Raw genomic sequence first — 9,224 nt, forward strand, 5'->3', positions numbered from 1 at the left:
GTTTGGAATGGGATTTTATTCGGGATACTTTGGTTTATTTTGACTTCCCAGATAAATTAATTTCTCTCATTATGTCTTGCATCACGTCAAGTTCAATTTCTGTACTCTGAAATGGCGAGATTTGTGATGTTTTTTGTCCTTCTAAAGGTATCCGACAAGGTGACCCGTTATCGTCATACATTTTTGTCTTGTGTCTAGATAGATTATCCTCAATGATTGAAGAAAAAGTCCAACATGGTTTGTGGAAACCAATTAATCTGACCAAAACTATCAAGATGTCTCATGTTTTCTATGCGGATGATGTTTTCTTGTTTAGCGTTGCCTCAAAAGATAATATGGCTACTATTATGAATACACTAGAAGATTTTGGTAACATTTCAGGTCTTAGAATCAGTATGCATAAATCCACCTTGATCTTCCCCAGGAGTTTGCATCATTCTGTACGGCAAGACATTTCCTCTGACTATAATTTTAAGATTTCTTCTTGTTTTGGAAAATACTTGGGAGTGGATATTAGACCTAATAAACTCAAGATAAGTAACTACCTGGATTTACTTGATAAATCTACTAGTAAAGTTAGAGGTTGGCAAGCTAAACTTCTGAATATGGCAGGGAGGTGCACTCTTATCAAGTCTGTTCTTAATTCCTATCCTCTTTATGTCATGCAATCTAATCTGTTACCTCAGTCCATTCTTTCTGATCTTGAGAAATGTAATAGGAAATTTCTTTGGAATAAATCTGATAAAATTAGATATTTATCTCCAGTTGCTTGGGATAAGATTACTAAGTCTACTGGAAATGGAGGTCTGGGATTTAGAAAGCTTAGAGAATGGAATTTAGCCTTTATGGCCAAGTTAGGTTGGACTATCCTCACCAATCCAGATAAACTTTGGGTGAAGGTCTTTAGAGAGAAATATATTAGAAAATCAAAATTTTTAGATTGTATTCCTAATGGTAACCAATCCCCTCTTTGGAGAGATATTATTAAGGGTCGTGAGGTTCTGCAAAAGGGTTTAATTGTCAGTATTGGAAATGGAAACAACACTTCCTTGTGGTATCATCATTGGATAGGTGAAGGACCTCTTTACACTATAAAGGATGTTAGGATTCCAGAAGCAAAGGAACATTGGTTTGTTAACATAATTATTAGAAATGGGAAATGGTACTTAAAAGAAGTGGAGAATTGCATTCCTAATCACATTTTGGATCTAATAAAGGCTTACCCCCTCTCCAGGAATGACAAGGAGGAGGATTATGTTAGATGGAACTTTTCACAAAATGGAGCTTTTAATATTAAGTCTGCTTATTATATTCAGTTGCAAAATGATTCGCCTTCTGTCCTAGGGTCTAACACAATTTGGAGTTCTATCTGGAAAATTAAAGTTCCTTACAAATATAGAATGCTCTTATGGAGACGTGGTCATGAAAGTCTTCCTGTGGCTCAGCATCTTCACACTTATATAACTGAAATAAGCCCAAATTGTTCTAGATGTTTAGCTGCCTTTGAGTCTCATTTGCATCTTTTTAGGGACTGTGCTCAATCTAGTATACTATGGTCCTTTATTTTTCAAAGAATCTGGAAGAATGATAAGTTTGACCTTCATGCTTTTTTCAATTTGGATTGGAAGAATTGGATACGTTTTAATCTTTCTTGTTCCATGAATTGGAAAGTTCTCTTTGCTGTTGCAATTTGGCACATTTGGATTTCTAGGAACTCAGCATTTTTTGACTTTAAAATGAAAAACTCCTTCTCTCTTTATAATGCTTTTTTTGTAGATTGGAAAAGCACTAATTTTATTTTGCAGGGAAGAGATGTTTATCAGGTTCAGGAACCAGGCGTACCTAAGTTCAAATGGACTCCCCCTAAGGAAGATTTCATTAAGCTAAACATTGATGGTGCCTGGAAGTCTGCAACTGAGGCAGGAGGAGGAGGAGTTTTCCGAAGGCCAAATGCTTCATGGTTTGTAGGATTCTCGAGCAAGTTTAATGTTAATTCGCCTTTAGCTGCTGAATTATATGCTCTTCGTGAAGGATTAATGATAACCAAAGACCTAAAATTTGATAAGTTGGAAGTCGAGACTGATGCTGTACAACTAAAATTGCTGCTGGGTAAAGTTGATGATCAATCTCACCATGAATTGGGTCCAGTTCTTAGAGAAGTAGCACAGCTGTTAGGGCAAAACTGGATGGTGAATTTCTCCCATATTTTGCGTTTTTGCAACAAAGTTGCGCATGATCTTGCAGCTCACTCCTTGGTTATGGCAGTCGGTCACAAGCTCCATTACATTATCCCTGCTTGTGCAAAGGAGCACTATATGAAAGAAATCGAAATGTACAATCAAATCACAGAAACTCCAGTCAGACAGCGAACTTCCATTCAGATTCAGGAACCACAAGAGAGGGTGTCTACTTCTTCAGCAGGAGAAATTGTTTTTGGATCAATAGTCTCAACTATCAGACAGGTCGTGGATGGTTCTAAAGGAAAGAACAAGCTGATTCAAGACAAAGGAAAATCTAAAGTGTTTGAACCTTTTGTTGTTGGAGGTTCAACAGTCTCCCACCCAATAGAGATTGTTGAATTAGAAGATGGTGAAGTCTCCAACAACTAACTGCTTTTCCAACAAGGTTTTTTTGTGCGGCGCATGACTTTCAAGCTGATGCAATGGCGTTTTTCTAGCTTCCGTTTTCTATGTCTATAAGTAGTGTCAGGTTGTCGTTCTCTAGAATATCTCCTAAGAACATTTTACAACAGATGATGCATCCCTTTTTGACAAGTTTTTGCGTAGGAGGGGGATTAGAATGTTTAGGAAATGATCGGGTGGGTTTTCATCTTTTTCTTCCCTCATGTAATGAGGCTTGTCCCGACTTTTTCTAATTATTAATTAATAATACTCGTCGTTTTTGCGTAAAAAAAATAATATATTTTTCGTATATTCAACAATCCAAAAAATATAGAACCTGTACTCACTCCACATTTATACAACGTCCAAAAGTGTCATCAACCACCAATAACTTCCAAGAAACTTTGATTTTTACATATAAATTAACCATCATATGTTTACAAAAATAAACCACCTAAATAGGTTCAAGTCTATAATAACTATATCATACGTTACAAAATTGCACCAAAAATAAAATAAGCAATTACACATGAATTTAATAGCATGAAACATCCACAAAAAGAGATCGATGAAGCGTTAATTACACACAATGTTCTGTGAAGTATGATGCCCATTTGTCTCGTATTTCATCAATTTGCTCATCGGTGAAAGGATCTCCACTCAGTGATGTGCAAACCTAACAAAATAATATCATAAAATTAGTTATCTTCGGTTAGATGATCTAAAAAATTGTTCTCTCCTATGTCCTCGAACCATGGCTAAGCATGAAGGGCGAAGCCCTTAGAATCAAGAACCTTGACAACATGACAACAACATCATTCATGACAATAAAGGAACCAAAAATCGTGTCTTTCCATCAATAAAACTTAGTCCGATGAAACAATAAAGGTCATATTTTGACTGTTATAGTCATATTCATAACAATAAAGGTCATATTTTGACTATTATAGTCATTTTTGCTCCCAGCTCTAACATGTGAACTTATATTGGTATTCTAAACCCTTTAAATGTTTAGAATACTTAGTATTAGGTTGCTTAGACTCATTCTCATCTACTTTGGTCAAGTTATGCGCGTTTAAGGCTTTAATGATCATTATAGGTCATATTTTAACTGTATAGTCGTTTTTGCTCCCAACTCTAACCCGTGAACTTAGATTGGTATTCTAAACCCTTTAAATGTTTAATATACTTATTATTAGGTTGCTTAGACTCATTCTCATCTACTTTGGTCAAGTTATGCGCGTTTAAGGCTTTATTGATCATTATAGGTCATATTTTGACTGTTATAGTCGTTTTTGCTCCCAACTCTAACCCGTGAACTTAGATTGGTATTCTAAACCCTTTAAATGTTTAATATACTTAGTATTAGGTTGCTTAGACTCATTCTCATCTACTTTGGTCAAGTTATGCGCGTTTAAGGCTTTAATGATCATTATAGGTCATATTTTGACTGTTATAGTCGTTTTTGCTCCCAACTCTAACCCGTGAACTTAGATTGGTATTCTAAACCCTTTAAATGTTTAATAGACTTAGTATTAGGTTACTTAGACTCATTCTCATCTACTTTGGTCAAGTTGAAATATTTTGCTAGAGGAAAGTCAGCCATATTTTTGAAATATTCCAATGGACAACTGAGTGAACTGATATCATAGTCTCTGGATACGTTTAATCCTACAATCTTGATTGACTTATTTGATTTAGATAAAATCTCATCCTTATGTGGATGCTGTTCATACTGAGGTAGCTAAGTAGCCAACCTAGTGTCTCACTTGCAGCGACATTCTTCTATCTTAATAGGATGCAAAGTCGACAGGTTTCTTTACAAGAGCGCACCTGAGCACCAGAAATTTCCTCTTCTCGAGTCACCATTCACTGGCAAGATATATAGTGATTCTAGTCGGGATTCATCTGAAAAATGGGGCAGTTGTAAATTGAGCTCAGAAGACAGCAAGTCCACAGGTATTGAGGTTATTTCTTACTTTTTGCTATACAGACATACAGTGAGTATATCATTTTGCTTAATAATAATTGTTTCACATATGGTGGCCCCAATTTTTAAAACAAAACATAGCATGAAAGTATATAAAATGCTGAAATATTTTTCTAGGGGAATGTCAGCCATATTTTTGAAACATTCCAACGGATAACTGGCATCATAAATTCTGGGAGATCATTTAATCCTGCAATATTGACTGAATTATTTGATTTAGATGAATTCTCAACCTTATATAGATGCTGTTCATGTTGAGGTAACAAAGTAGCCAACCTAGTGTCTCACTTGTAGCTACATTTCTCTCTTCTATCTTAATAGGATGCAAAATCAACAGGTTTATTTGCAAGAGTGCACTTGAGCACCAGAAACTACCCTTCTTCAGTCACCAGTCACTGGCAAGATATGTAGTGATTCTACTCAGGGTTCATCTGAAAAATGGGGCAGTTGTAAGTTGAGCTCAAAAGACAGCAAGTCCACAGGTATGAATGTTATTACCTCCTCTCGACTACACACACAGATTATCTTTCTGCTTAACCACAATTGTCTCACAGTCTCACTTATGGTGGCCCCAATTTTAAGATCTGAGAAATAAAGGAAGCATGAAAACTATAAAGAGTTTAATATATTTATGTGAGAAGGTCAGCCATAATATTTGGAACATTCGAATAGGAAAACTGACTCATACTCTGGGATTTCATTTAATCTTGATTCTTTTCTTTATTTTGAATGTATTCTCAGCCTTAACTGGAGGCCCATAACATCGAGGTGGCTAACTAGCCATCCTAAATCCAATGCCTTGCTTGTAGCTACTGATTCACTACTGATTGCATTTGCATTGAACTTTTCTGAATACTGCTTTTCTATGTGATTACTTATTAAAGCTAAAAAAATAAGATGCTGATCCTTTGATATAACACAGATGAGGGTAAATTCCTTAGCAATCAATCTAATCGTTTCTGGCAAAAGCCTGAAAGTACTGCCATTTTGGGATCAGTGCAAAACTCTGAACAAAGTGGCGTTCTAGGAAGCTGGTCTTCATCAAAGCTACTTTCACCCGGACCTGAAGTGGCAATTTTAAAACCTCCAGGAACTGATAGTTGTCTACTGAGTAGGTGCAAAGAACCATATCGTCCTCCCCCCTTTTATAAGGTCTGCTTCTCTTTGTGCTTCTCTTAATGTGAGGAGAGGGGTAGAAGGGATGAGGGGAAGCAGTCATTCTTTAATTAGTGTTCATATTGTTCCACTCAATAGCAGCTTTGCCTGTGGTTGACAATGTGGTTACAGAAATTTAAATATTTGTGTGTGTTTTTATTCAGGCAATGAATCATTCAGGGATACTAAATCACGACACCTCTAGCAATGAAACATCAGTCTGTGCTGAATGCCCAAGCAAAGAGAAGGCAATGGAGGGAAGCCTGATAACAAACGAGCTTGGTGCATCAAGATGGACAACATGGAAGACTGGAAAATGCAGATTGCCTTGGGATCAGTTGGTTTACATCGAAAAGGGAGAGGTTAGAGTTGTCCCTGAAGGTAGCAAACAGTATATGAGTTTCAAGGCTGGCGACCTTGTGTGTTACCCTAAATGGTTCGAGGTTGACCTTGTGCGTTTCCCTAAATTTTTCAGTTTTAAATAGTGTAAGATTTCAGTAAAGCTATAATACTTTAACTAATCAGATTAAGTTTCATTTCTTAGTTCTAAACCTACAGAAAGATTTATGTTATCTAGAGTACAATGGATAAACTGTTATCAGATTCAGACTTAAGAATGAAGGTGGTATCAGATATGACATGTTTACATCTACTGATACTCAAGTCATTGATAAACTGTTATCCCACTATTAAATGACATAGTTTTCTGGAATTAAATAAAAACCACCAACCTGAAACTCTCTCATTTGAGTACATTAAGTAGCCTCAAACAACGACAGCTAACCCCAAACCAGAAAAACCAGCTCAACAGATAACTCTGAGAAGGGCAACAACATCAGCCATCTACTCATACACATCAAGACGACACAAATACTGTGATAAATTTAGAACAGTACAAAACAGTACAGAACTGTGATATTTTGCTGTACAATGAGATATAGGTAAAAAAAATGGTATGTCTGGATTATACATATACGATTTTCACCACATCCATTAATTAGTTGGAAAGACCAGCTGCACCTGATACTCTTTAATTTATTCTAACCTGATTCTTTCAGTCTTTTATTGCTTAATGGTAGTTTATATAGATTATAGAGTAATAGGCAGAGTATTTGTTTTGTTGTTGGAATTTTAGAACAAATGTTTAACTTATTTACCACCTTATTTGGTTGTTTGTTTGCTTCCATCCATTTGCCCAGTTAATTAGAAGGTACAGTTAATGTTCTATTTTGCTCTCAATAACCACTGCATTTATAGTGAAGTCTAAAATTAAGTGATAGCCAAATGTAACCCAAGAACGAATTCAGTCCACGTGGACACACTACCTAGCATGACACGTATCTAATTCAACCCTAAACTGACCTAGAATGATATGAACTTAACTTCAGGCAGCAATATTGTTTCTTAAAATGGGACTAAAGATAGCAGAACATATCAAACAGAAAGAATATGAGGTTGCAACAACCTCCATGTTCTTTCAGACCACAATAAATCAATAAATTTAATTTAAAAATTCACCTTCTGAATTATCTTCTATCACTTGAGGTTGGAACAGCCTCCATCATTCCTGCACTCATTTCAAATCAAACCCAGAAAATATAAATAAACAATTAAAGTAAAATTCACAAAATTAAGTAGAATTTCAGCAAGAAAAAATGTGTCTTACTGGAATAAAACTTGTGTTTTTCTCAAATTTGTGATCTTCTTTCTTCGAAGCACCTTACCTAAACATCCTAATTTGCAAAAGAAATTAGACATACGAAATTACCTTACCGCAAATTCGAAGCAATTTTAAGGTTCTTCTAAGCCAAAATTTGAATTTGATAATTAGGGTTTACATTTTCGGTGGAGAAAGGAGAGGAGAGGAGAGAGCAAGAGAGATTCGATAACTCATACACAATTCATGTTAATTGAGAGACTGAAACGAGGGGAATAGAGTAATTGAATCGAAAAAACGGCAAGGATGAGGAGGAGTCAGTGGAAGCATAATTTACCTTAAGTAAGAAAGGCAGTGGTGGAGATGAGGTCGAAGGACAGACATTGACGGTGGAGATGAATCTGAAGCTTCACTTTCCCGGTGAATTCGGTGGTGGAATGAGGTCGAAGGACAGACGACGATGGTGGAGATGAGGTTGAAGGAAGAAGAATGTGGTTTTGTGAAATGACGAGAAGCAAAAGAAAGAAGCTAAACGCGGGTGAATATGTTTCTGGGACAACACTTTGCGGCGTTTAACGTGATGACGCGGCACACTAAAATGGTTCAAAAGGTTTTGCGCGCACAAGGTGTACAATAAATTTATTGTACACCAAGATAACTTTAACCATCTTTTTTGTAACTTTAACCTAGTTTTGATTAACTTTATATTAGTAAAAAAAATTGATAAATAATTATTTTAATTGGTTAAATTATTAATTTTATACATTATTAGTGATTTTGAAGAAATAAGTTTTACTAAAATAAATTTTTTTATCACTTAACTTTTACATATATAAGCTTAACTTTTAAGCAATTTGAGTTAACTTTTACTCCGGTGTATAATATTTATTGTACACCCATTATAAATAAGAATTTGTGAAATTGGTTTGAGACGTCATAATTCAACATAACGTCGCAAAGGAAGTTTTTTTCACCTAATTCATCTATTTTGTTATTTAGTTAGAGGCGTTTTCAAATTAACACCGCTACGTCATGGCAGCAAATCAATATCTTTCTACTAGTGCTTGATGAAGAAAAGAGTTGTGGACTTGGCGGGATGCCTGGCTGCGTGTCCTGGTAAAAAAAAAGTAAAAGTGTGTTTAAATGGAGAAGAGATTGAGGTGAAGTCGTTTGATGACTATGCTCAGTTGTATCTGAATTCTGCTAACCAGAATAGAGAAGAACCACTACCCAAGTGCATGAAACATGCTATTTGTTATTACTTTGTTCTAATTGTTGAAGGTGGTGGTTTTCTTCTTGGAAACTGACATATTTTAGCAAACATGATTGACAAATGACAATAGCAGCAAAGAGGATGTGAATCGAAGGTGGCAGGTGTCTATCAGTCGAAGTGATGGACAGTTTTAACAGGTACTAAACAACTTGTATGGCAATTGGAGTGACTATTTCTCTTGTTTTAAGCACGTAGTTGACTAACCTATGCATTTTGTCAACCAGGTCAGCTTTTTGAACAACATAGACACGATCAAAGGTGGAACCAAGTATGTGATTGTTGCTGTTAAGAAAAGAAGAAGAAAAATGCAAACATCAAGCCACATATCGCGAACAACTATTTGTGGGTGTTTGTCAATGCTCTTATTGACAATCCTGCGTTTAATTCTCAGACAAAAGAAACCTGAACAGCTCGCACAACAAGAATTGGGACTAGTTGTCAACTCTCGGACAAGTTGCGGAAGAGAGGTTTATATCCTTGTGTAAACTGAGTTTCTAAGTTTCTTTTCTGATCAATGCTTTATTTCTG

General features: G+C 35.8%; 2 long non-coding RNA genes across 5 annotated transcripts; one reads left to right on the top strand and one right to left on the bottom strand.

The window, feature by feature from the left end:
* Positions 1-3,022: 3,022 nt before the first annotated feature.
* Positions 3,023-8,076, bottom strand: LOC130467771 (uncharacterized). 2 transcript variants are annotated; one of them, XR_008927565.1, is made up of 4 exons: positions 7,761-8,076; positions 7,433-7,499; positions 7,285-7,333; positions 3,023-3,297 (listed from the first exon to the last, which is right to left on the bottom strand). It is a non-coding gene; the product is annotated as an uncharacterized lncRNA (long non-coding RNA). The 2 variants fall into 2 exon arrangements; XR_008927564.1 differs by having other exon boundaries at positions 7,433-7,490; positions 7,761-8,073.
* On the top strand, positions 4,297-6,287 carry LOC130467770 (uncharacterized). 3 transcript variants are annotated; one of them, XR_008927562.1, is made up of 4 exons: positions 4,297-4,580; positions 4,933-5,093; positions 5,534-5,763; positions 5,931-6,287. It is a non-coding gene; the product is annotated as an uncharacterized lncRNA (long non-coding RNA). The 3 variants fall into 3 exon arrangements; XR_008927563.1 differs by lacking the exon at positions 4,297-4,580 and adding an exon at positions 4,739-4,870 and having other exon boundaries at positions 4,949-5,093; XR_008927561.1 differs by lacking the exon at positions 4,297-4,580 and having other exon boundaries at positions 4,750-5,093.
* Positions 8,077-9,224: the final 1,148 nt, after the last annotated feature.

The sequence above is a fragment of the Spinacia oleracea genome, chromosome 2, assembly GCF_020520425.1.
Source record: "Spinacia oleracea cultivar Varoflay chromosome 2, BTI_SOV_V1, whole genome shotgun sequence".
Lineage (NCBI taxonomy): Eukaryota > Viridiplantae > Streptophyta > Magnoliopsida > Caryophyllales > Amaranthaceae > Spinacia > Spinacia oleracea.